The sequence below is a fragment of the Chelonia mydas genome, chromosome 3 (genome assembly GCF_015237465.2).
Source record: "Chelonia mydas isolate rCheMyd1 chromosome 3, rCheMyd1.pri.v2, whole genome shotgun sequence".
Classification (NCBI taxonomy): Eukaryota; Metazoa; Chordata; order Testudines; family Cheloniidae; genus Chelonia; species Chelonia mydas.
Genome location: NC_057851.1, coordinates 104,856,912 through 104,883,557, shown reverse-complemented (window position 1 = coordinate 104,883,557; position 26,646 = coordinate 104,856,912). Strand labels below are relative to the sequence as shown.

At 42.3% G+C, this 26,646-nt stretch overlaps 1 protein-coding gene across 5 annotated transcripts in view; it reads left to right on the top strand.

Moving 5' to 3' along the window:
- HIVEP2 (HIVEP zinc finger 2) overlaps positions 1–26,646 on the top strand; it is a 154,944-nt gene that overhangs the window by 94,313 nt on the left and 33,985 nt on the right. The window contains exon 1 of one of the 5 annotated variants that reach the window (XM_027818637.3): positions 1,160–1,209. The exons of the other annotated variants lie outside the window; for them this stretch is intronic. The gene's annotated coding sequence lies outside the window, so the exon portion shown is untranslated. Of the gene's footprint in view, positions 1–1,159; positions 1,210–26,646 lie in introns of those variants that run through there. 5 annotated transcript variants of the gene reach the window in all.

Here is a 26,646-nt window from a genome sequence, read left to right as displayed (position 1 = left end):
AAACGCTTAATAACTGTAGGGTAGTAAATATGGTGTGTAAATATGATGTATAAAAAAATTCCCATTAACAAACTGAACCCTTCCTTGCCTGATATAAGGGCTAAATCTTGCAGTCTTCTGCAGTGCTAGCTCAGGGGGGCTGGGAAAGCATATCTTCCCTCAGGAGAGGTGCATGCACTACTACCAAGCCTGCAGCCTCAGATACCCCCTGGAAGGTGATGGCCATCCCATCCTGGAGAAACTGAAACGTTGGTGTGATATTAAGTGCTCAGGCTCTGGTGCTGTGTGGTGTGGAGGATCCAGGTGGTCTTTGCTGTCTGAGCATTCTTATGAGGATGCTGGGCCTGATTCTCTGCTACCTGACACCTTTTGTTATTTACACCTGTCCGAAGCGACTGCAAAGTGGGTATCAAATGCTGCCATTCTGATCCCCAAAGCGTTTTACACATACTTTGCTCAGATATAGCTCACTGTGCTCAAGGGGCAAAGCGATAGTGAATCAGACCCTGGAAGCCCCTGGGGGATCAAGGGTCTCCCCTTTGGGTCCTGGTCCTGGGTAAGACTGCCCATTGCCAGTTGTTCTGGTGGGTCTGGGGGTTACAGCCGACAGCAGGTCTGGGCTTCATTCTCCCCATATTGGCATGAGCCCAAGCTGAGTGAATTGGAGCTTGGGGCATAAGAAGTGGTAGCAGCCGATGTTTTCCAGTCCTATTATTAATGTAAGACGGGGACATGCAGATTTCCTCCTCTTCCCCCAGAAAACCACTGAATGAGTTAATGGAGCAATGGATCTACTTGCTGGCCTCCTGAATATCTAGGATAGGGGAATGGCACTCTCTGAAACATGAGGAGGGGGAGGGGGAACTGGTCATTGAGACATGAGGTAAATGGGAGAGCTATCTGGGGATTGAGCGTTCGCATGGAATGAAATGACTAACCCTTTCCTCGTGTGGTTCTTTGGCACCACAGTTGACACAAGTTGTCAGTCTCAACAGGGAGGCCAAGTACTGAATGGGCATGGAGACCAAATTACCCTCTCATACACCAGATTGGCTCTGAGGCATACTGGCAGGGCAGCATGGGGAAGCTTGTTCAGTCACATCCTGTGCTACGCCTATTCTGTGAATAAATAGAGGATGCTGTTCTCTAGGGCTGTCAATACAGCAGTCTGCACAGGAACTAAGTTAGCTGAAAGATCTGAAAGAAAATGTATGTACCTTTCGTATGTTTAATGTATGTGAAGCTGTTTCCTTATGATTGTAAGAAGCAATATCAGTGTTGTAACTGCAACAAGATACATGACTGTGTATTTGTACTGTAATTTTTCTTCATGGACTTACTATGTTTCATCCAATGACAAAAATGTCCAGACTTATTTAATGAAACCTAATGAGTTAGCTTCATCTCTATCAATATAACATGTATGTATTTGCTACTTTCATTGTGTGGCAGTGGATAGCAGAGTGATAGATGGCAGTGCATTAACATTCTGTATATTGGATGCATGCAGCCCCTGAAATCCTTTGGCACTATGACCTACTGCTTTCAAATTAGAACAGAGGCAGATGAGGATATTCTGAAGGAGAAATTCAATACTATATTATGAAATTGAGTGCTTTAGAAAACTGGATTTTTGAGACAGTATTTCATATACCTAGAGTTAGAAAACAGAGTACTCTAAATACTGCCATATAAGCAAATGTGGTAAATTTTGTTGGTGTGGGGTTTGTTTGTTTGTTGTAGCCTCCATTGCACTAATTAACTAGTTAGTTTTCCTAGCTTAGAAATTCTGGGCCACATTCTGATAACTTTGCACGTGCTGAAGTCTGTGAAAATACCCATAGAGCTACTCAGCAATGAGTAAGAGCACCAGTGTCTGGCTCTTTGTTAATAGAGCTGTCTCTGAATCATATTCTCCAATGCACACTTCTATGAAAAGGGATTAAGTGAAACTAACAAATGAACAAAAATACATTTTGTGGTAGCCAATGTGAGCTATTCTTCATTTATACTATCTAGATAAATTGCTTTCTCTCTCTCGAGTGGTAGCTAATGTTCTCTTACCTCCAGTTATCATTTCTGCAAAAAACAAATATTTTTTATTTTATTCCTGAGAGGATTAACAAGGTTACTAAACATTAGACACACCTGATAGGACTAACTTTAGAGAACCCTTACTACACATATGTACCTATTCATATATATATACACACAAAGTGTTGTATATGCTAGAAAACTATAAATCTCCTGTGAAAATATCCAAAGGTTACAGGTTCAGAGGTCCACAGCCTCAAGGTGTATGTGAGATACACTATAACAGTTTAAAATCCTCCAGTGACATTTACATAGGAATACTGTAACATACAGTAATGTTGCAAATATTATCAAGTGTTTCAACAGGATTAATACTTTAAACTAAGAGTTTGTATCCGATAATGTTGCTTAACTTTCCTGATGTGGTCTAATAATCCTTTGAACCATGCTCCGTCTCATGGTGGGCTTGTCAGAAAGTTTGTGAACTTACCTTTTAAAAATGGATCAAAACCAGTACACTAGGGAAATCTATGGGATGGTGCTTCTTCCCCTGACCCACTGATACATTGCCAGCTAGTTCAGAAATTGCAAATGTTTGAACTGGCCAGGAATCTCAGATCCAAGTGAACAGCTATCTCCAGATGGCTGCACTCAGTTTTGTACTGACTCTTTATAGATTCTCGGTGGTTGCATACTTGGAGTTATGAGGAGTACTGTTCCACTTGTTTTTGCCAAAAATGTACAATGCATTGGTTGATAGGTTGGGACACATGGTATAGCTCAAATAAAAAGGAGGTGGCAGGGGATAAAAATGGGAGCATAAAGAGAGAAAGAAAAAGCAGCATATTTTTCGGTCGATTTTATGTGTGTGTGCTTGCGCATGCATGTGCAGTGAATTTCAGCTGTTTGACTGGCAAATGTAATTTGACTTTAAGTCATGAACTTCATTGAGTTGTATCCAAGAAAGACACAGCTGAGCAATCTGCAGGAAGCAATCTTTTCCTAGAAATACGCAGCTCCAAACTGTACAAATTCTTCTGTCATTCATAAAATGTGTGTGCACTGCTAAACACAGACAGTCGTTTATTGTTGAAGAGAGACTTGTGTATTTGCATCTTTAACAAAAGAACAACAAAAAATGGAATTAGACTTTTAAAAGAAGAAAAAATATATAATGTAAAGTTATCTAATGAAGCACCGGCGATAAGCACAGTTCATCATTTGTGGTGCAGCTGTTTCCTGACATTTCTGCAAAATGTTGTGGAAAAATTAATGAAGGTTAGTTCAGTAATGGTTTCAAGCTTGGCTAGTGGAAAATATGACAGTGTTTCCATTGTCAATTAAGAACAAGTTAGGCTATTTTTTCTATAGGGGAAGTGGTATGCAGTTTGTACTATACAGGAAATAGTAAACGACATCAGAGCAGCTGTGTGATAGCAACAGGTATGCGAAGAGTATGGGGAAGAGTCCTTCTCCTCTCACTTACCTTGATTTTATTTCAGTGGAGTTATCCCTGCTTTACACTGGAGAGGAGAACCCAGTCTTGTAACCTGAGGCTGCTGCTACTCCTAAGCATGCCCGGTACTCCTCAGGATGTTCGACTCCAAAAATGTGTTTTCTTTATTTAAGTTTAGGAAAACAAAATGTGTATGTGTCAGTAGGATTTGCATTCTGCTGTGTGCCTATAATTGTATGTTATCAAAGTTATTCGAAGGAGTACTCTCCGAAGACAGTTGTAAGAGAAGTCAGGTGTAATGGGACGGGAAGACTGTATGACACACATGAAACGATCAGTTGCACAAACCACTAGGGTTCATATGATATACACAGTGTGGTTTGAACGACTCCAACCAGCTTCTTTAAAGTAGGAAGCACAGGTTTCTTTAGCTGATCTCAGAATTTCATGCTGCACCTAGTAACTTCTCAACGTCTGCAATTTTTATAACAATCCCAATATGTCTTATTGTACATATGATATGAGCCCCACTTCTCCAATTGTGCCACTCCTCCTCTGCAAAACAGCAATAAAGGTGGTAGATCTGGCTGCAGTAAAGGAATTCTGTGGGTGGCATAGAACAATTGTAACAGCTCATATACACCACCACTTCTGCTGACTACCAATTTAGGGGGTGTGGCAGCAGAACAGGGTGTCGCTGGGGCTTCCTTCTCTTGGCTGATCCCCCGTGGCTGTTGTGGTCACTTGGCAGCCCTTGGCAGCCATTGTAAATTCAAGCAGACCTCAGGCTGCTCAAATTTATGCCAGGGACCAGATGGGTGCCCTAATGGCTCTAGGATTAGACTGGGGGGGCAGGGAACCATGGCTTAAAATCCTCTTTGCATGCTCGCTTCAGATTTGCACTGAGCAGTCCTTGGAAGTACCAGTAAGTCAAGACCATAATCTTTGGACCATTTATGTACTTTAATTTATTTGTATGTAATATATCCAAACAGACTTGCAATATTTTTGTCAGGCAGGAATTGCATGTATGACAGCATTGACTAAGCTAATCAAAGTTGAATACTTTGGGTCAACTTCAGCTATGGTGTAAGTGGACCCAATCATCATGTGGAGTTGTACTTGCTTACCCCAGGGCTGAATTTGGTCTGCTCCCTTGTTTGTTTACTTCAGAATATTAACCCTCCCCCAAAATGCACATTGCTCCCCATTAAAACCAAAAATTTAAATGTACTATTTTTATTCCCCCTCATCCACCCTAGTTGTATGGCTTACTGTATTCTCCCCCGCTCCATTTCCTGCATTTTCCCAGTGGGCTGAATGTTGACGCCTACTGGCAGCATGTCACAGTATTGCTCCTGCTGAAGACTTCCTGACAGAAGTTATTTGCCAGTGTTGACCACTGGTTCAGCAGCCTGCTCTGCCTGAGGTGTATACGGTTCACCTTTACGTTTGCTTCTTTCCTTTTTCAGAAGTCAAAGGTTAGCTGGCAGATGAGCACCCAGAGGTTCTGCTAAATAGTCTGATTATAATACAACTTTTTATTTTCCTTTTTAATTAGGAAAGCTTTGACAGCATTGAGACAGTGCTAGACTTGGACTTCTAGACTCTAATCACACCTGGAAAAAGTTTTCTTGTGCTTAGTAGTAATGAAGCTGCGTGTGATTTGCATTGGAGTGGGTGAAATTATTTCACTAAATAATTTAATCACGGAAAAATACAGTTGGGGATTGACCAACAGTGTTTGTGAATCTGATTTGAATTTGGTGAATAGTTTTTGCCAAAAAAAAAAAAAAAAAAAGGGTGGTGTGGGGGAAATTCCAAAAAAAGTCAAAATGTTTCATTTCAACATTTTCTAAGAGAAACATTTTGACTTTTCATTTCTTTTGTTTCTATATTTAGGGTCGACCCAAAACAAAATTTTGTTTGGATTTTTCAGTTCGGCTACCATACTGAAAATCAATTCTTCACACTGCTCTCCAGTTTGGGAAAAAAAATAAGGGTTTGAAAATAGACTAGCAAAAGTGTGGTTTAAGTAGGAGTAATGGGATTAATATAAACTAAAGGAAAATTCAGGCTGAATTTCCCAATGGTAGGCCAAATATCGGGCCAGGTTACACCGGTACATTAGGCTCCAAAGCAGTAGAAGTCCTGTGTTGGTGCTGCATATGTGAACAAATCAGTAGAAACACTGGAGGGAGTTGGAGGAACATCTCACCCTCTTGTGCAATACGTATAGTTACTGTATGTATATGTATGGTGAGTGTGGAGGGTTGCAGGAAGGCACGCTGAAGGCATGTGATCTGGAAATATGTGCATAGCCACAGAGTGCATGCACATCACTCATCCACGTGGCCCAAGGTCACTGTAGCAGCTGAGCAGTAGCCTGTGACTTATTTCACCTCATTCCCTGCAGCAGTTGGCAGCAGGCTAGCTATGTAGATGCCTTTAAGGGTAGTCTACATTGCAGTGTAAGCCTGGGGTTAGTGGAACTTGAGTCAGCTGACCCTGGGTTACAGAACCCAGGGCTTGAGCGTCTATACCAATTGTTAACCCTACATTCAGAATTTTCTAACCAAGCTCAAACCTGGGGCTCTGGCATCCGCAATGCAGCATGCAGACCTGAATCAAACTAACTATATCCCAGACTGTCTAGTGTCCTCCCAAAATGTGGCCGCTTTGACCGTGGTGCACTGTGGGAAAACTTGGCTGTTCATCCTGTATGTTACAGAAAGTTTGAACTGCCCGCCGACACATCCTGCCAAGCCGTCATGTTGGTCTGTGCACTCCCAGATGAAGTTTCGAGAACTTCTCTTGTTCGGGCTTTCACTCCTGTGTCAGAAAATGGTCAGAGCTTATGTGAGATGCTGGTGGACATTTCAGTGGCATTTTCTGACCCACTAAGGGTAGCTGAGAGAGCTTATGATGGAGGAGGAAGAGTACTCTGGCATGGCAGACTCACTCTGGCTGATGCTAGTCATTACAGTCAGTACAGCCATTGATGCCCCATATGTAGACCAGTGCTTCTGGCACAGGGCCACACAAGCACAGACTGGTGGGACCACCGTCGTGCAAACAGTGAAATCATGTACAAAACAGTGAAATCGTGTACAAAACAGAGCCCCCGCAATGTTGCATGTCCCCTGGTCCCCCATTCTCCTTTGCTTTGTTCCCTGTTTTGCTGCTCACTTGAAGCTTGGGAGGGGGGGCATCAATATGGCCATTTCTCTATTCGTGAGTCCCACTGTCTTTGGTACTGGACCTACTTGTTGGTCCTGTCCAGAACTTCAATCATAAATTCATCATGGAACCTTCAAATCTTCCAGCTTCTTCACTGTTTGTTGGTATGTGTGGTCATTCCTGGTACTCTTCCTGAAGTCCACTAGTTGCTGGCCTTGCACCAGAGATTTAACAAGATCTGTGGCCCTGGGACCATGAAGTAGCACAGTTTGCAAAAGACTTCTTCTGTCAGTCTCCATTGCAAACACAGAAGGCTCTCTGAGGGTGTGTTTGCAGCTCAGTATTCAGAAGATAATGGAAGGGCTAAATGCTGACTTACTGAGCTACTGCACTACACCAAGGGATGTTGCTTCTATTTTTCTGGAGTTGACTGGAGATTTTTGGGATGAGAGGACAAAGGAAGGGGTTGGAATGGGGGCGGGGAAGGGGCGGGGCCTCATGGAAGGGGTGGAGTGGGGGCAGGGCCAGGGGCAGCAAGGGGTGGGGGTTCAGTGATGCCGCCCTCAGGCCAATGCACTAGTCCTCGTGTGGCCCTCCTGGTCATTTGAGTTTGAGAACCCTGGTGTAAATCATTGTAAATGTGTATACAAATTACTTGGGGTTCTGGGAAGTTGTCAAGTACAGGCCTCCATACTGTGAAGGTTACACACCATTGACATCGTCTGATAGGTATTTTCTGACTCTGACTTCTTGAGATTTGAAGTGCCCTACCATAAACATGATTTCTAAGCTGTTTACACTATGATGATTCATACTAACATAGTTGATAGAAAATAAATAAATTATTAATACTTTTTCTAATTTCATTCTGTAAAGGAGAGACACTCACTCACAAATCGATGTTTTGACAGTTTTAATAGATACTATATAGGCTTACTAAAGAAATTTTAAGTTACACTTACTTATATAAGCCCAGACCCTTAAGGATACTGAGGCACCTAACTCCCCTGTGTTACGATTGCAAATACCTTTGAGGATTTGGGCCATAGTGCTTAATTCTCCTCCCACTTCAACCAGTTTTAGACCAGTATAATCCCATTGACATCAGTGGAGTTACTCCCGATGTTTACTTGTGTAGGCAAAAAGACACTCAAACCCATATGCTTTGTATAGCTAATGGGTTATGTGCATCTTCATTTAGGGTCCAAGTCACAACCCTGAAATCCTTAATTTAGGCAAAATTTGGCTGGACATCAATGACCGTTTTAGCAGTACGTTAGGGTTGGCCTCTTAGTATCAGCATGTAATGAATTTTGAAGACTAAAGCCTTGACGGTGCAAGCACATATGCATTCACTTCACTTTAATCAAATGAGTAGTCCCATTGAAGTCACTGTACTCCTATCAATGGCTTACTCATGTGCTTACAGTAAGGACGTGGGTAGTGATTGTAGGATCTGGGCCTAAATCTTGTAACACATCCAGTGTGGGAATTCTGAATGTATGCGTTCTGACACGAACTGTTTTCAGACTATTCAGAGCGAGGGTCAGGCATAGAGCTGGTAAGGAATTTTCTGTCAAAATGATTTGTTGATGGACGAATCAAAATTTTCTGTAGGTAAATTTCCATTTCTGTAATATTCCCTTACTGTGCTGCTTTTTTGTTTCTGCAACCCAGAATTTAACCGGATAACTTGATCCTGACTGGATCAGCACTTTACTTTTGAACACTAGCTGCTGGATCTCGATCTTGCTTTTGCTTCTGAGAGGAAGGGACTAATGATTCCTAAACAGTCCAATTGGCTTTCAAAGCAAAAACATCTGTTGGAAATAGGGCTTCTTGTTCACAGTGTCTGTTAGCCAAGAGACTATGCTTTGTCCTCATCAGAGGGTGCTGCTGAACTCTTATTCATGTCAGAACTAGTTTCAGGAGAGACGGATCACTCAGCTGCCTGGAGAGTTGTAAGATAAAGACAAAAGACTGTAATGAAAGATGAAATCAAATTGGCATTGAGATTTCAACTTGGTTATGCATTCTTGTATTCATTATCAAATCTCTTGTCCATCACTTTGAAAGCCAGTTGTTTAGCTCAGTTAAGATTCTGCTATTACATAAGTGCAAAGTACAGTTCTCCCTTACTGGAAATAAATCAACACCTTGGCATATTTAGGGTGCGTGCAATTTCCAAGTAGCTCTTTGGGGCTGCTGAAATATTTTCAATAAAATCTTATGATATTAGCATATCATATACCAGGATAACAGTTTTGATGTCAGGGTGTGATCTACAGGAACTTTATTTTCCTGGCGGGGATGGTATGCATTTAGATGAAAATACACAGATCTGTTTGATTTTGTTTTAATTTGTCACTGTATGGCAATTCATGTTTTGGGTTTTTGTAGTAGTGTCTCTAAATGTGTGTTGATAGTCACACAGGGCAGGAAGATTAGGACATTACATTGTCTTTTTCTGGTTGGTGTCTGAGGCACAGTATATGTTAAAAAAAAATGGAATTGCATAGTATTTGCCCCCTATTAAAGCAGAGTCCATTTTTTATTTTTATTTTTGTTTAAATTAAAGAGCAAAAACAACATTCCTCTGCTTTGATCTACATTGCTTTGTAGGTTAAAAAATATCCCCCCCCCCCTTTTTTTTTTTTTGGTCATCTAACCTTTTAAAAATATGATGCAGCAGTTGTACTTAGGATATGCCCGTATAAGTTATCTACATCCAAGAGAATGTCAGATGCAGTTAGCCTGCTTACTTTTGTGACTTGGCAGTAGCTGGAAATCTGATGGCTTTAGCCTTTCTAGGCATGAGGTACACAGAATGAATGTAAAGTAGTGTGGGATGGGTATTTAAGGAAAGTGTACAAATTAATTCTCAATTTTTAAAAAATCATCTTAAGGGAGATTGAGTGAGGATGTTGAACTATTAAATAAAAGTAGACCCAGTGTGAATTTTACCAAATGTAGGATAGAGTCATATACTTTGTCCTTGTTATAAGATTCTTGGGGAAAATACTCCCACTCAGATAGAAATTCACTGTAAACAACTTTCTTGCTCTTATACTTGAAGTATTTTTGAAGATGCGGTAGCTCTTGGAAGGAGCAAAGTGCACCGTGCAATAACATGACCTTATGTAGCGCTGACATTTTTAGATCTGGAATGTGACATGCTGGAAACTGGGAGCAGTGGGTGGAAGTGGAGCTAAGCTGGAGCCTGGATGGCTGTGTTTGTGTGGAGTACTATACTGAAACTGAATATTGCTAACTATTTATCTAGCTAAAATCAAGTTGCAGATTGACATGGAGTTATAGTGTAATGCCTTGTGAACTTCTAAGAATTTTCAACAACCTGGGCCAAAACAAAGGAGGCCACGCTGAAATCTGTTAACCCCAAACCACAGCTGCCCAAATTGCATCAGAGACTCCTGATGCTGCAGCAGGTCAGCTTCTCACACACCTGTGAGTCAGGAAGCTTTTATTAGATTCGGTCAGTTGGGAGATAGACAATGTGCAGATGTGGAGAACATTGTGGAAAACAAATTGGAGCCTTCAGCCACACAAATGACAGACATGGAGGAATGAGTAAATATCACTGAAAAACAGAAGGACTCCAAGGAAAAAGTAATTTGTTTGCACGAGGTAGCTTAATATGATTTTAAACCGTTCACCCTTCCTCCCACTAAAAGTATCGCAGCCCTTGAGCTGGAAACAAGGGGAGATCCAAAATTGAGAAAAGAAGTACTGGGATGGTGGGTGTTCCAACTCTGCTGATTTTGCTACTCAGCCCCTCCTAGATCTGAAGACTGAGAAACACTCTGTCTGCATTTTCCTTACAATCTTCTGTCACTGGAACACTCCTGTCAACTAGACTGGTGCCTGGCATTTCACCCAACCCAGCTTAGAGTGGATTTACATAACACGGTGGTTAAAATGCTAGTGACCAGTGCTGTCTTGCATACATTCGTGATACTATAGCATTTTCCTTAACATTTCCTGCAATTTCCCCTATTGTTTTTACCAGTGGAACTTCATTGTTGAGAGCAACAGTAGGAAATTTGCTAATGTAGAGAAACCCTATGTGTAACATTTTTACAAGTTTCCATTGAGACTTGACAGACCAACCTAGGATGTCAGTACTTCCATCATAAATAGATCAGATTATTGTGAGAAAAACATTTTATTGCTTGCTTGCTGGGGAAGTAGGCTATGGGGCTTAACTAATTAATGTTTAGAACATGCTTTGAGACCCTTACATAAAAGGCTCACATGGGCCAGCCAGATCCTGCAGAGAGCTTGTTTGCTCTCAGTTCCCATCAGAGTGAGTGGTATTTGAAAGCACTCAAAGGAATGCTTTCCATCTTGCAGGACTGGACTGATTCAACTCCTGTTTAAACCAGTGAAGGCTCTGGGATTGGGGAGGAGCTGGGGAAAAGCTTCAGCAGCTCCCTGCTGCTGGAGCCTTTTCCTGCCACACTAAGGCCTTGTCTACACATAGTTTTGTTAACGAAAGTCAGGTTTTGTCGATAAAACAGTGGAGGTTTACACACAACAAAGCTACTTCTGCCAAAAAAACTTTCCTGCTGTGATGACAAAATAAAACCACCTCAATGAGAGGCATAGAGCTTTTTGCGGCAAAGTTATATCGACAAAATGTCAGTGTAGACACCGCGCTTAGTTTTGTCACTGTAAATGGCCTCCAGGAGGTATCCCACAATGCCCATCCTGACCACTCTGGTCAGCAGCTCAAACTCCACAGCCCCACATCCAGGTACACAGGCCATCCACCCCTCACCCTTTAAAGGCCTGGGAATTTTGGCAATTCCACTTCCTGTTTGCTTGGCATGGAGAGCTCACAACAAATCTTCCCACTGGCCGATGACAGCTCCACGCAGTAAATGCTCTCCTGCTTGGAGCACACCCAAGTTGTTGGCTCTGCTGGCCTGTGGGTAGAGGAGGCTGTGTAGTCGCAGCTCCATTCCAACTATAGGAACTTTGATACCTATGGTCAGATTTCTCATGGCTTGTGTGATAAGGGCTACAAATGGGACACGCAGCAGTGCTGTGCAATGGTAAAGGAGCTGAGGCAAGCACACCAGAAGGCAAGGGAGGCAAACCGTTGCTCTGGTACTGTGCTGGAAACCTGCCGCTTCTATAAGAAGCTTAACACCATCCTTGGCAGTGATCCCACCACCAAGAGCCCTGTGGATAGTTTGGTGGAGCTGGAGGTGGCGGACAGTGGATCTAATCCTGAGGACAAAGTTGTGGACAAGGAGCGCCAGTGGGAGGATGATGAGGAGCACACACCTGTATCATTTGGTGGCATGGTGAGTCAGGACCTGGTTTCCACTCTAGAAGGTGTAACCAGTCCTAGCAATCTGTCTCTGGTGTGCATGAGGTAGGAGAGGAGAGTCCTTTTGGGTTGATGCTGCTTGGTTATGTGAGAGAGAGAGCCTAAGTTCCCTCTAAGCTGCGCAGCCATGCAGGAGGCTATCAAGGGCACACAGGCAGGGAGAGATGCCTCTCCCCCCAGCCCCAGGCTGCTGCAGTGAGAGAGGGCTGGGGGGAGTCTTCTCTCCCCGCCGCAGCCCTGGGGCAGCCTGCACCCCAAGCCCCCCAGCCCCACCCCAGAGCCCATACCCCCAGCCGGAGTCCTCACCTCCCCATACCCTAATTCTCTGCCCCAGCTCTGAGCCCCCTCCTGCACCCTGAGCCCCACCCCAGAGCCCTCAGTTGGAGCCCTCACCCCCTGCACCTAACCTTCTGCCCCAGCCCTGAGCCCCCTCCCACACCCCAGAGCCCGCATCCCCAGCCAAATCCCTCACCCCAACTCTCTGCCCAGATCTGAGCCCCCGCCCGCACTCCGAACTCCTCGGCCCTACCCCCGCCACACATCGCCTCCATATTGGTGCACATAAAATGCATTCCACACATAGATATAAAAAATTTGAGGGAACATTTGATAGAGCTGTCCTTTGCTTTGTATATTCTAGAAGTGAGTGAAGGGATAGAAATAGCTGTGTTTGAGTGTGCTTCACTTTCCCCTGGGCAGTTAAGCAATGCGGCAGAACAGTGTGTTAATGCACACCGAGATTTCAGGGGAATCCTCTAGAGAGACCTCTAGGGAACTTTCCTGTAGACACTCCCCAATCCTCTGCTGAAGGTTCCTTGGCAGAGCTGCTTTGTTCCATCCCCCATTGTAGGAAACTTTCCCGTGCTACTCGGCAATCACTTATGCAGGTACAAAAGTGGCACACTGACGAACAGCATGGGTCTGGGTCTGAACCCACATGCATGCAGGAGATGCACCTGTGCATCCTTGCTTATCCCGGAGTGAGATATCAGCTTCAATCATCCCCACCTGTGGAAAACAGTGGCAGAATTTACAATATTGTTCCTAGTCACCTACATTGATCCCCTTAAATAACCACCTAGACACTTTGCCTCAGCCTGAATGCCCAACCCTCCACACCCAGACCGAACTCACCGTGTTTAGAGTATTCGCCAAGATGTGTGCTTGCCAAGGGACAGTGAGAAAGTGATTGGTATGTTAAAAGGTGTATTTTACTATAGTGATTCATTACTGTGCGTGAACTAGCAGTCATGATTCTGTGTATTGTTCCTTGTGTCCTTTAGAGGAACCCCTTACACACTGGCGGAGCACCTCCGCCAGATAAGGAAGTGACCAAGGCAGAGGAAGGAGGACATGTTGGGAGAGGTGCTACAATTCTCAAAGGCCAAAAAAAGAGAACGCAGGGAGTGGAGAGAGACCCTGAAGGAAAAATTTAAAATAGAAAGGCAGGACATAAAGGAGAGTGAGGAGCGCATTATAAAGGGCCAGGAGTGGATGACAAAAGTGATGGAGGAGCAAACAAAGATGCTGAAGTCCCTAATCATGCTCTAGGCAGAACACATGAGTGCTCCACCACCCCACCCCACAGCCCGCATCCGATAGAGAACTGCTTTCTCTGCCCTTTCCAAACTTCTTCCACACATTCCTTGCAACTTCCTGGAATGTCTCAGTACCCCGTTCACTCCACCCCCTTGAAAAGCTTCCAAAATGATAGCTGGGCGTACACACAAATATGAGAGCCTACACTGCCCTGGACTGTTATCTCCCTTCCCACCAAGCCTTTTGTGTATGCTGTTAACCATTTTATTAAATACCAATTATCTTTCAGAGAGTTTCTATCTTAATTTGTCTCCCACTTGTGGTGGTTTGATCATTTGCTTGACTACAAATCCTGGTCATGAATCATCACGATTTTCATGCAAGGCAGCATGTTAACAAAGCATGGCAGAGTGCTGTATAGAAAGACACATCACTTGGGCTCATTATCAAAATGTTGCCTCAAAGCCTCCCTGGTTCAAATAGTCCTCCATTGTTTCCCTCTAATAGCCCTGGTATCTGGCTGCTCAAATTCAGCACTCTGGTGATCTGCCTCCGAGTTCCACCCCGGAGGAAACTGTTCACCCTTAGCCTCACAAATATTATGGAGCGTGCAGCAGGCTGCTATGACCATGAGAATGTTTTCCTCATTTAGATCCAACCTGCCATAAAGGCAGTGCCAGCACACTTTTAATTTGCCAACGGCACATTCTAGGGTCATTCTGCACCTGCTCAGTCTATATTGTTGAAGTGCTCCTTGCTGCTATCCAGATTTCCTGTGTATGGCTTCATGAGCCATGGGAGTAAGGGATACACTGGGTCTCCCAGGATCACTTCGGGCATTTCAACATCCCCCACTGGAATCTTCTGGTCATGAAAGAAAGTCCCTGCTTGGAGCTTTCTGTACAGGCCAGTATTCCTGAAGGTGCATGTGTCATGCACTTTCCCGGACCACCCCACACTGATGTCAGTGAAACACCCAGAGTGATCCACAAGTACCTGCAATACCATAGAGAAGTACCCCCTTCCTAGTGACGTACTCCATCACAAGGGGGCACGGGGCCAGAACTGGGATATGCGTGCCATCTATCACCCCGCCGCCATTATGGAATCCCATTGCTGCAAAGCCATCCACTATTTCCCGCAGATTGCCAAGAGTCACAGGCCTTCATAGCAGGATATGATTAATGGCCCTGCACACTTGCGTTAACAGAGCCCCAATAGTCGACTTCCCCACTCCAAACTGATTCGCAACTGAGCGGTAGCAGTCTGGAGTTGCGATGGCCATGTGCTTCTCCACTGAAAGGGCAGCTGTCATTCTGGTGTCCCTGTGCCGCAGGGCTGGGGCAAGCTCCGCACAAAGTTCAGGGAAGGTGGCTTTGTGCATCTGAAAGTTCTGTAGCCACTGTTCATCATCTCAGACCTGCATAACGATGCAATTCCTCCACTCTGTGTTTGTTTCACAAGCCCAAAGTGACAGTCCATCATGTTCAGCTGTTCTGTGAATGCCAAAAGTAATCTGATGTTGTTTCTTTCCATGGTACACAGCAGGGCAGGCAACTCTAATTCCTGTTCAGACTGGAAGGTCATGATATATTGCATGACCATCCACGATGTGTTCATAACAGTGACCGCAACAGTAGAGAGCAGTGCGGGATCCATCCCTTCAGACAGAGATGGCAGGTGCACAGTAAAGAGGGACCATTGAAAATTGGCGCGAAATTCAGTCGGAAGCCCATGGAACGCTGGAATGGAAGAACTGCATCATGGGAGGTTGAGCCCATACCCATGATGCACTGCGATCTACTCTGTCTTCCCACAACTCCTAGCTATAAAAGGTGGCGAGTAGCACAGTGGGATAGCTACCCACAGTGCACTGCTCTCACAGTGCCAAGTGTGGATGCACTCTGCCTACAGAAGGGGCTTAGTGTGAACAAGCACAAGCAATGTAATTTTACCAGTTTTTGATTGTCTGCTTAACTTGTGCCGATAAAACTGTGTAATGTAGACAAGGCCTAAAAGACTCCAGCAGAGGGAAAAGAGGGCGTGGGGGGCTCCTTGGTGCCAGAGTTTTTCTCTGACACACGTAGTGACACACCACAGTGTGGACACAGTCTGCTTTGCACTGTCGTATATAGCTACACATACCCTGCATGCTGCTGCCAGGCATGTGCAGTGTAGACGTAGTCTTAGTGTGAAGAACTGTACTTCAAACAATTATCTGCAAAGCAGTTCTCAGTGCTCTCCCGTTACTTTACTAAGCAGTTTCTTATATTCAGAGTATAAGCCAGGTGCCACCTTAAAATTAGTTCTACAATGCACTCAAGATCAAGGAGAAAGATAAATTGTTATCCTGAAATATGACTCAGTCTGCTTGGAGAAAATCTATGGGGGGAAAAACAGACTGATATCTTCTTAGCTTTGAAGTTTTGCAGATCAGAAATAAGAGGCTGAATTTTGGCTCAAACATCTGTAATACTCTCATGCTATAAAATAGTACCAGCTTGTGAAGTTACGAACAGCAACTCGTCTAGCTTGTTCTAATGAACAGGGAGCACTTTGGAGGTGCTAGTAGAGCAATTATTTAGGATCCATGGTGTAGGAATGGCATGGAGGAGTGGCATGTCTCATACAGTTGCATCCAAGTGCTTGGGGTTATCAAAGATATCAGAAATAAAATTTTCTTCTTAAATTTAGAGAGCAAGTGAAGTGTTCAGTTCAGATGATGAGCTGCAGCAGGGGTCTGTTGCTGGTAGTAGCTGGGTCATGACTGAGGCAGCTGCTTAATTCAGTCTAGCAGAGGTGTAGGTGACCTTTCTCATGTATTAAGCCGCACCAGAAGAACTGTAATTTTGCAAGTCTAGCTTCAGTCTAGTAAGGAAGTAGAAGCAATCTCCTAGTGCAGTTTCAGCTGTGAAATTTATGTGGTGGTGGTATTATTATTATTAGTTATATTGTAGCACCTAAGAGCCCCAATCATGGGCCAGAACCCCATTGTGCTAGGCGGTGTACAAACATAGAACAAAAAGATCTTACAATCTAGTAAGTGTCCTGAAATATTTTAGGTTCACCTTTTCTTGTAGGAAAGAAAAAATCTGAGCAATTAGAGTGCTCTCGGCACATGTAAGCCTTTTTGTTTTGCGCGTGTTTTGACTGCAGTGTTTGCAGTTCATTTTTGCTGTATTTTTTGTTTACCATAAGACAGAGTTACAGCGGCCTTCCCTGCTGGTGCTGGTACAGCTCAGAGTGAAAAGAGGAGGCTAATATTAAATGCATCTTGGAGCATAGATAAGATCAGCAGTGGAAACATGAGTACTGTTAACGATGGTATCTGAGTTTTGTTAATATAGTGTAGTTTTTACTTCAGTCAGGCAGATATCTTCTATTTCTCATCTTTTAACCTGAGGATCCCTGTTAAATTGATCTGTTGCACTATAGGTTCTCTCCCATCACATCCCCTCTCCCCTTGTAATAAAAATAATAATAGCCAGGCCCCCTTGTTGGCCTCCTTTCTGGGGCTATGATCTTTCTCAGTGTAACAACAAGGTCTGTATAAATATTAGTAAATTAAACAAGAGGGGGACTGGGACTGAGGGTAGGATATGTGCTCAACAGATGAAAAAGCAGAATGTTAATTATACAAGACACTTAACTGGTCCTGCCCTTTCACCAAACAATGAGGATGTGTGTCAGTGTATGGGACAAGCCGTGCCTGTGGCGATGTAGTTCTCACAGCCAAACAGGTCTTCTTTGTGGGGGGAAAAAAAATTGCATTAGGAGCCAAGCTGCCTGCCTACAGTAACTGTCAATAAAACGTTAATCCTTACCTTTGTGGAGATGATGTGTAGATAGCAAATACTCCATTTGCTTTGGAGATTCTGGACTAGATTCAGAGATGATGTAAATGGTGGTGTACATTATATATCAGTAAGTGGGAGGGAAGTATAAATTGATGAAAATGACACCATTCAAGGAAAGGAAGGTGAGATTGTAGCAAGAAAAGCAACCAACAGGAGGTTGTAAGAAGGTTTAAGATAGAGCGGCCCCTTACCATGTAATATTATAACTTCTTACTGCCTCTTATTGTTTTCTGTTTCAACCTCACTCTTCTGTCCCCAAATGGTGCAAGTTACAACACTTACCCCCAGTTACCCACACCTAAAATACATAACCATTTATGTGTTATGTGACCTCTGAATTTGGCCTTTTATTTTATAGTAACATACGCATTTCCAGACTACTTCAGACCCATGTTCCATCTAGTCCAGTATCCTGTCTCTTACTGTGGCCAGTACCAGAAGCTTCAGAGAAAGGTGTGAGAGACCCTGCAGTGGGCAGTTAGGGAATAACCTGTCCCCAGAAAAAGTTTCTTCCCAACGCCGATTAAATAGAGGCCTGGCTTTCACCCTGAAACACAGTATGTACTCTTGGCCATACACTATTTAACATTTTTATCAATGACCTGGAAGAAAACATAACATCATAATTGATAAAGCTTGCAGATGACACTAAAAAGAGGGACTGGTAAATAATGAAGAAAACAGGTCAATGATTCAGAGCGACCTGAATCAGTAAGCTGGGCGCAAGACAGCTAAATGTAAATGTATACATCTGAGAACAAAGAAGGTAGTCCATACTTACAGGATGGGGTCCTCTGTCCTGGGAAGTAGTGACTCTGAAAAAGACTTGGGGTGATAGGGGATAATCATCGGAATATGACACTGTGGCCAGTGCGATCCTGGGGTTTATAAACAGAGGAATATCGAGTAGGAATAGATACATTTTTTACCTCTGTATTTGGCACTGGTGCAACCACTGCTGGAATACTATGTTCAGTTCTGGTGCCCACAATTCAAGAAGGATGTTAACAAATTGGAGAGGGTTCAGAGAAGAACCACAAAAATGGTTAAAGGATTGGAAAACATGCCTTAGAGTGTATGTCTACACTACAATTAAAACACCCGCAGCTGGCCAGTGTTGGAGCACTCATGGGGCTTGGGCAATGGGGCCATTAAATTGCGGACATTCAGGCTTAGGTTGGGGCCTGGACTCTGGGATCCTATGATGGGAGAGGGTTTATATCACAATTAAACAATCCATAGCCCAAGTCCACTGACACAGGCCAGCCGTGGGTGTTTAATTGCACTGTAGACATTCACACAATGATAGACTTAAGGAGTTCAATCTATTTTGCATAACAAAGAAAGAGTTTAACAATATCCAATGGCTGGAAGTTGAAGCTAGGTAAATTCAGACTGCAAATAAGGCACTTTTTTAACCATGAGGGTGATTAACGATCAGAACACCTTACCGGAGGTTGTGGTGGATTCTCCGTCATTGGCAATTTTTAAATCAAGATTGGATGTTTTCCTAAAACATATGCTCTAGTTTATACACGAATGATTTGGGGGGAAGTTGTGTTATACAGGAGGTCAGACTAGATGATCACAATGGACGTTTCTGGATTTATAATCTGTGAGGGAAAAGACCTTGTCAAAAGGGGAAAAAATAACCTAAAATGTTTTTGTCTTATTTATCTTCACCATCTCCCTTTGGGCCAACTCCTGCTAAGGGAGCAGGAACCTTTCAGTTGGGCCCCTGCACATCCTAGCCGCACTTACCCTCCCTTCTGCAGAGGTCCTGAATACTCTAGCAACTCTAGGGCTGTAAGCCTTGTAAATTGTGGGGGAAGTCTGTACCTTCCTTCCTAGTTCCTCCCCCCAGTCCAGGTGAGGAAGATTTCAAGCACAGCTGATACCTCACTTTCAGGGCTATCGGCTGCTCATGTTTTGGGGGTTTACATCTCCCTTTTAGGGACCAGTAAAGCTCACTGTCAGACATGCAGACCCGCCTTACTGCTGTGTAGTCGGGAAGGGTTTGCACGTCAGCACAACCTCCCCAATTTAATCTCTGCACAGCTAGGAGGGGAGTCATGGAAACTGTTGCTTGGCAGAGGGAATACCCCCCACAAGGATTCCACATGCAGTTCACAACTATGGAGTAGGAATGGGCTGTGAACTGCTGCCTGGAGTTTGCAGCCCACTGGTTCTGTGCCACAGAGCGTGTAGGGGGTAGGATTTGTCCCACACTGTACTACCTGAGAAAATGTTTTATGTGTTTTTAAAATCCTAGATTCCTGCACACACACAGTACAGCTAGATTTAAATTTTGTCAATATTCAGTCACGTTATGTTTTTCATTTGATTTTATCGTCTGTAAAATTTTCTGTTTCCATAAAACTTTAAAAAGATAAAGACTTAAAAGGACTGGCAACCTATTTCCATTGTCTGTTATAATTTTTGCTCTGACAGCTTGACTGAGGCAATAAATTCAAAATCTGGTCACTGTGCCTTCAACATTATAATTTAATAACCAAATTGTGGCTTTGAGTATGTGGCTCATATTAACTTCATATATATCTACAGCCAGAGCATGGCCCCAAAGACTACTAATAATTAAAGACTACTAATAATTATTTTTCATTCATATTTCCTCCTACATAATAATAATAATATTGTGGTTAATTTCGGATCAGAATTTCATTGGCTGTAGAATAACATCATCATCTAATTTTTCTTGCATCACAATGTTTATCTGTTCTGGTAAAAAAAAAAAATCACTATTTATTACCATTTACTGTTAAGGGAGAGGATAGGAAGGCAAAGCTATGATGATGCACAAACAATGGCATTACCAGACGGAGTTAATCGCATGCATCAAGAAGAGACTATACTTCTACATGTCCCATTGGAGTTAATGTTAATCAAATGAACATACTACTTTGTTTTATTTTAAAATATTGACAAAATAAAAATGTAAGGCAAGAATAATCATTTATTTGCATCTTGCTTGTATAATCAGTAATGATTTATATTACACGCTTCCCCCCCATTAACTGTGAATTCTGTATTTGTGATCAGGTCAGAAATGATTGATGTGAGGTATTTGTATCCACAGAAGAGGAATGAATAATAATGAAACAAAACCCCCATGTAGATATAAGCAGAAGGAGTCCTAAGATTAAGTAGAGCCATAATTGTAGACAAGATCACTTTCCTGCACAGCTCATTTGGAAAAGGTACTTCCAGCAATACTTTTGCCCAAGTACACGTCAAACAATTACAGAGATTCTTAAGGGACCTCTCACCTTGACTGACTTATCTTTTCGTTAGTGGTAACAATACATGAGCATCCAAAAGTGTCAAGGTACAGCCAAGTGATGGTGGCTTGACTATCTGGGCTGTAAAGCCATTGACAATTTTATAAGATGTAATATGTAAAATTTTCAAAATTCCTGCCACCCACCTATTATGGGTGGAAGGCAGGGGGCTGGAAATCTCAGTGTGACTGATCTGTAACCCTATACACACTGAGCAAAGTCAGCCGGTTTACATCCAGTGTAGAAATCATCCATGACTCATACCAACCCTCATATTTCCGGCCATAGGGCGGTTACTTGGCTACAGCTATGTACAGTCAGTTGAGCATACTGCTATTTAGCTTAACAAAGAGAAGGTTAAGGGGTGACTTGATTACAGCCTATAAGTACTTATATGGGAAACAAATATTTAATAGTGGGCTCTTCAGTCTAGAAAAGAAAGGGATAACATGATGGAATGGCTGGAAGTTGGAGCTAGACAAATTCAGACTGGAAATATGGTGTACCTTTTTAACGGTGAGAGTGATTAATCAGTGGAACAATTTACTAAGTGCTGTGGTGGACTCTCCATGGCTCACCATTTTTAAATCAAGGTTGAATGTTCTTCTAAAAGATCTGCTCTGGGAATTATTTTGAGGAAATTCTTTGGCCTGTGTTATACAGGCAGTCTGACAAGATGATCACAATGGTTCCATCTGGCCTTGAAATCTATGAATCCGTGAAAGCTCTTGAGTGCTAATCCCAACTCTAGCCATTATTTGCCTCAATATCCCCATGCATAAAATGGGAATAATAGTTAACTTTCTGAAGATTCATTCGTTTGTTAATATTTTTATAGACCTTTGAAAACCCCCAGTCCTGTAAACAAACCTGAGAATAGTGCTTACTATGCTGAGTAGTTCCATTGGGTCTGACTGTCATTTACACTAAGCAGAGGCAGTGTTCGACCACTGAGGGCCCTAAACAGGAATATTTTGCCCCGTCACACTAGTAATAATAATAATAATTAATAAAAAGCTAATGGGGCCCCCTTGAGCTGCTCAGGCCCCTAAGCAATTGCTTAGTTTGCTTATGCCTAGCACTGGCTCTGATACTAAGGCCACTTCACACCACTTCTGCAGTGCAAAGAGATCTGAAGGTGGGAGTGAATTATATTCTAGAGTGGCGTAATGCAGCCTTAGTGTACAGTAGAACCTAAGAGTTACGAACACCTTGGGAATGGAGGCTGTTCGTAACTCTGAAATGTTTGTAACTCTGAACAAACTGTTTTGGTTTTTCTTCCAAAAGTTTACAACTGAACATTGCCTTAGTACAGCTTTGAAACTTTTCTATGCAGAAGGAAATTCTGCTTTCAACCATCTTAATTTAAATGAAATAAGAACAGAAACAGTTTTTTTACTTTGTCAATTTTTTTAAACTTTCCCTTTATTTTTTTTATTAGTTTACCTTTAACACAGTACTGTATTGTATTTGCTTTTTTTCTTTTCTTTTGGTCTCTGAGGCTGCCTGATTGCGTACTTCTGATTCCAAATGAGGTGCATGGTTGACAGATCAATGAGTAACTATGGTGTTCGTAACTCTGAGGTTCTAATGTAAATGAGATTTGAGACCATTGTGTTGCAGGATTGGCCATTCACTGGTCTACTGCATGTGATTATGTCCTCTTCTAGTAACTAATCCTAGTGAGTATTTGGCCTTCTACTTTCTCACAGGTAAAAAGAACAGCAGTACTAACATGGCTGCTACTCTGAAACCTGTCACAGGTAAAGACTTCTTTAGTTCAAGTGATAGTGGGCTTGGTGCTTAAGGTCCAGGTTTTGATCCCCCCTCCTCCACTTGAAACAGTGTGATGAAATATTTTTGTAAAATGGCCATGCTACGGTGGTTAAATGTGCCTTTGCTTGGTGAGCAAAAGGGAAGTATTGTTTCAAATGCAGAGTTATGTTTTTCTGAATCTATTTAGTGCTCTAATTGATTATCCATTGGGAACTTTTGATAAAGAGCTGTTGGCTATTTCCTGTGAGATGTAAAGAGTATAAATCCCCTGTATGTTTTCCATGCTGTCTTGTCACATATTAGTTCTTCAGCCAGCCTTTCAGTGCTCTAAGTGAAAAGCAGCAACTTTAAGAACTGTATTTTTTTTCCCTTTAGTATAGCTCATGTTCTGAAGTTAAATTTAGAAAGAGGAAGCTATTTTGCATAAAGGTAGGATTGTTTTTAAAACCAGTAAAGTTGGTGTTAGACTTGCCAAATAGACACACAAGGTCATACGTGGTGAGTAGTCCTGGCTATTTTTAGGCTTTGTATTTGGCTCATTTATTTATTTTATTTATATTTAGTGACACCTTCAGTGTACATTCAGTTACATTCAAACTGCTTCCTGAGTTTGTATGAAACTTGCAATTATAGGAGGAGTAGAGCTTGTCAGGTGTTGTCATTTATTATGCATTGCAAATGGCTTATTTCAAGGAGGAGGAACAGAGCTTAATAAAAAAGACAAGCATTCTCTTAATAATTTGCCCTTTGCAGCAACAGACCCTTATCTGATCACCCACGCTCATCTGGCTGCTGACGCTGTTCTTGTTTCATCTGCAAGAGCTATTTTTACACCTTTTGTGTCTTTTGAGGAACCAATTGGGCATGCTGGCTTGCAGTGATTCACCATCTCCAAGTGAACAGGGTGTCCTAAAATGTTGCAAATGGGGTGGGGGTGGAGGGTCTATCTAAATAAGCAAGCTAATTAGTTCTTTTAGGTGTTCTGAGTGCTAAAACACAACAGCAGGGTCTAATTAAAATAGGGTATGTGCTTTTTGTTGGCAACACAGTGACTGTCTCCCAAAAAATATTAATTAATTAGTATTTGTACAGAGTTCTGAAGATACAAAGCACTATATATGTGCTATTCCTGATTCTGCCACTGACCTGCTGTGTCATATTAGGACATATTGGGTCTGTGCCTCAATTTCCCTGTTCTAAAGTGGGAAGGTTGATATTTACTTTCATTTGTAAAGCACTGTGAGGTCTGTGGATCAAAAACATTATATAAGAAGTAAGGGGAAGATCCTAAGCTGGTGTAAATCAGCTTAGCTTGACTGAGTACAATGGATGTTGCCCTAGAGTGTTCCCTAGAGACACAGAGCTATAAACAGTGCCTACCATGTACCCCGAAGCCTGGAGTTTAGATGCATGTGGGACCAGGCATTTGGGTACATTTCCAATAGATTGCTGACTGTCCAGGAGGGTGGGAGGGGTTGGGCTAGGTTATAACAGAGAGCTGTTCATTTTCCCGTGCAACTGAATTCTGTGTTTCCTCTAAAAAATGACACGCACATTAATTGTTAATGTTCTGTTTTTGTCTGGTTTAGTTTAGAAATCCACTTAACTTCAAACAGTAAAATACTGTATTTACCTGGTTTCATACCTTGAAAGGCCTATATATTTTTACAAAATGTCTAGAATGTTTCTCTCAAATGAGGAGTACCAGTTGCAGTAGACCATACCCAACTGATTATTATACATGCTGGCTTGCAGCAATTCATGCATCAGGATATCCTAAAATGTTGCTACAATGATATATACCAGGGTGGCCAAACTGCACCGCATGTGTCTCTTTTAGAGCTAAAGTGCGGCTCCCGGAGAGCCCTGCCCCATTCTCCACCTACCAGACTGGGCGGGGACTGGGGGGGAGAAGGGGAGCTTGCGGCTTCTGCCCTGCTCCAGAGTGGTGGGGTTGGGGGCTTCTGCCAGAAATGGCTGGTGCCTGCTGAGAGTGGGGGGCACAATTTAAAGGTCTGGCCACAGGTTGACTGTGCGTTGTGTGAAAAAATACTTCCTTTTGATTGACTTAAACCTGCTGCCTATTAATTTCATTTGGTGACCCTTAGTTCTTCTGTTATGAGAAGGAGTAAATAACACTTCCTTATTTACTTTCTCCACACCAGTCATGATTTTATAGATCTCAATCATATCCCCCCTTAGTTGTCTCTTTTCTAAGTTGAAAAGTCTCAGTCTTATTAATCTCTCCTCATATGGTAACCGTTCCATACCCCTGGTCATTTTTTGTTATCCTTTGCTGAACCTTTTCCAATTTCAGTACATCTTTTTTGAGATGAGGTGTCCACATCTGCACGCAGTATTCAAGATGTGGGCATACCATGGATTTATATAGAGGCTATATGATATTTTCTGTCTTATTATCTATCCCTTTCTTAATGGTTCCCAACATTCTGTTCACTTTTTTGACTGCTACTGCACATTGAGTGGATGTTTTCATAGAACTGTCCACAATGACTCCAAGATCTCTTTCTTCAATGGTAACAGCTAATTTAGACCCCATCATTTTGTATGTATAGTTGGGATTATGTTTTCCAATGTGCATTACTTTGCATTTATCAATACTGAATTTCATCTGCCATTTTGTTGCCCAGTCACAGAGTTTTGTGAGATCCTTTTGAAGCTCTTTGCACATGAGAGAGAGAATGCTTCCTGCCACCTCAGACCCTTGGCCCTGTCCACTGCCCCATCTCCAGCTGTGGCCATCACTTCAGAGGAAGGAGGCCAAAAAAAACCCAGTATACATTTGAGAGGAAAAGTAGGGGGAGTAAATTCCCTTCCCGGCCCCTGCAGGTGACCATGGAAACAACAGAAAAACTCAGTGGGAATAGGATTGGTTCCAAGTGTGCAAATGATCTTGTTATTATACACAGTGAGATCAGGATTTAGTAAACAACCCTAAGATTTAAAATAAGATTGTACACAATGATTGGTATATGTGAAAAAGTGAATGGAGGACCAGATTCTGCAAACATTTATTCACAGGTGTAGTTCGTACTCATGAGATGAGTTCTGTTGAAGTCAGTAGGTCTAGTTAGATGAGTAAGTGTTTGTAGGATCAGGCATCGGTACTTTAGTGTGAAATGTGAATTGCTTATTTTGATACATGATATGAGAGGAGGCATAGTTGTTTTTAAATTACACAATTATCTTTGCTAATGGATAATTTTTAGTTCAAAAAAATCTCACTTCCATTAAAATACAGCAATTATCTCTGTATAAAAAAATTGAAAATGTGATTTCACTTAATATATTTCTATATATTTTTTTCTTTTGGAAAGTGAAAACCTATCATTTTGCTGTAAAAATATGCTATATTTCCATAAATAAATTGTAAAAATCTTTTGGGTAAAATTTGGGAATACTCACTGTTTTACAAGATACTTGTTTTTACCAAGATACAAAAATTGTTTTCCCCAATAGAAATATTGAAACTTTACCTTCACAAATTTACAATTTTTTTGGTGAAAATTAACAACTATTTCAGTATTTACATGAGAAATTTAGAGATATGAAAATCTGTAATATTCATAAATCCATTCTGTTAACATTATCAGTCTAAACTCTTTTTAATTAAGATATTGGTTGCCCTCTTTAATGTATATCAAGTGTGGGTAATTTAGAGAACAACTATATATTGTTTATACACTAACATTTTGGGTTTCCTTTCTTTTGAGCTTCAGAATTGCCACTACATTCATGCATTTATTTCATCTGTCACTTCAAAAGTGCGAAATTTCTCTCAGATTAACAGATTTCTCTGCATTTAGGTTTTTTCTTTCCCTAATTCAGGGGTGGGAAAACTTTTTGGCCCAAGGGCCACATTGTGGTTGCGAAACTGTATGGAGGGCCGTGTAGGGAAGGCTGTGCCTCCTGTGACAGGTTCGGGCCAGATGGCTACAGGAGAGCGATAGAAGGCAGATATATTAGCCCCAGATTAAGCAGGTCCCTTTTCCCTGGGTAAGGTAACAGGGGCAGTTCCAGAGCAATCAGGAACTTGCTTGAACCAATTAAGGCAGGCAGGCTAATTAGGACACCTGGAGCCAATTAAGAAGCTGCTAGAACCAATTAAAACAGGCAGGCTAATCAGGG